This window comes from Rousettus aegyptiacus, unplaced genomic scaffold, assembly GCF_014176215.1.
Source record: "Rousettus aegyptiacus isolate mRouAeg1 unplaced genomic scaffold, mRouAeg1.p scaffold_m13_p_3, whole genome shotgun sequence".
NCBI lineage: Eukaryota > Metazoa > Chordata > Mammalia > Chiroptera > Pteropodidae > Rousettus > Rousettus aegyptiacus.
Window position 1 is genome coordinate 74,268,241 of NW_023416306.1, and position 1,836 is coordinate 74,270,076.

At 37.6% G+C, this 1,836-nt stretch overlaps 1 pseudogene; it reads right to left on the reverse strand.

The window, feature by feature from the left end:
* Window positions 1–784: 784 nt before the first annotated feature.
* Window positions 785–1,434, reverse strand: LOC107505382 (annotated as a pseudogene).
* Between the last annotated feature and the right edge of the window lie 402 nt (window positions 1,435–1,836).

Below are 1,836 nucleotides of genomic sequence, written 5' to 3' on the forward strand. Positions count from 1 at the left end.
AAAAGATTTAGTAAATTGAAAATTTAGAAAATCTCCTAGGACAGCAGAGATGAAGAAATAAAAATTAGAAAAACTAATAAAATTAAAAGATGTGATATATATTTAAAGAAATATCTGAAGGAAAGAATAAAATTATATTAGACCCATGGCCAGTCAAGTCAATAAAGTTAACCATTATAAAACTAAATTCTGGAGAGGTGATAATCGAAGAGATGGAAGCTTGGATTTTCTAAAATTGAAGGACATGAGTCCTTCAATGAAAAATTCTACCTAATGTTAAATGATGATGATACTACTACTAATAATAATAATTAATAATAATAGCAAATTCCTAACTAGACCCATCATAGTTAAAACTCCAAAACTTTAAAGAAAAATCTTGAAAGATACCAAAAAGGAGTCAAAAATAAAAAGAAAGCAAACCATTTGCTACCAGTGGAAGGAGGTAGGGAAAAATGCAAACTGATCTATAGTGATAGATAGCATGGTACAGCCACTCTGAAAGTTGATGGTCAACGTACAGTTACCATCAATCCCAGTCCATGGTAATTACACAAATAATTACCATGGGGAAAATAGAAAACTTGTAACTTATTCTATCTCCAAAGTTGAAAAAGATCAGATAGTTATTAAAATAAACAATTTCTCAATTGTGTTCTAGTGGCAGTGGGCCCAGTGGCCGGGAGCCCGGTGGTCGCAGCAAGAGCATTGGAGGGGCGGGGAGGCCCCCAGCTGAGTGAGGTACTTATTCAGGACAGGCACAGTCCACTTGGCTGAGCAAGGTTCAGAGTAAGGCAGTGTTCATCACAGAAGAACACATCCAAAAAGCTGGTCTTCTTCTCTTCTTCTGCTGGTCTGGTATGATTTTGACTCCCTGGTTGCTCCTGTGGGGGCTGTTGCCTTTCAACATTTTTTGTGTAATTTTGCTTTGATGTTTCTGGTGAGAGTGAAAAATGCATTCTTCATCTTGCTGTTGGCCTTGGTGCTGGTCTCCACCAACTTAATTCCATAGTCTAGGGCCAACTTCTCTCCCCATTCTTTGGACACTTCTCTCTCATTATTCATGTTGTACTTGTTCCCAAGTATCATCTTTTTGACATCTACAGAAGCATGTTTCTCAATGTTTGAATCCAGTTTGACTCTTGTAAAGGGACTTCTCATTGGTGATGTCACAGACCAGAGTAACGCCCATTGCACCTCTGTAGTAGGCTGTTATGACTGTTTGACACTATTCCTGGCCAGCTGTGTCTCATATCTATAGATTAATTCTCTTGCCATTGAGCTGTATGGTCCTGGTTTTAAAGTCAATTCCTATGATGGAGATGAAAATATAGTTGAAGGTGTCTTCGGAGAAGTGGAACAAGACTAGGTCTTCCCCACCCCCAAGTCCCTGTTCAGCAGCTGATTGAACAGGTAATCACAGGTCTTCGCCATATTATACTCTCTGTCCAATGGGAGATCCCAGCTACTTTATTAAAATTATATTACCAAGAAAGATTCGATTTAATAATGTGTAAATTGTTTAGTCCTATTAAAAGCAGCAGAAATATCTAAATTTGAACATGAAAACCACGGATTTGAAAAGTATACTCTTTGTCTAAAATCGTATATGAGGAAAGACCAGATTTGCATAATATTTTAGGACAAGCTGTGTAAGTACAGTTCATGGAATTACCATTACAGCTTAAATTTGGAGAGAGTTAACAAAATTTGGTTAAACTCATGCTTACAAGATCATGTCTCTTATTTGTCTGTTTTTCATCAGCAAAGGCCTAGCTGAAGGCAGTTATCACTCAGCTCTCCCAATGAGCAAGTTGGGGCCCAGTGCCTTGTAAA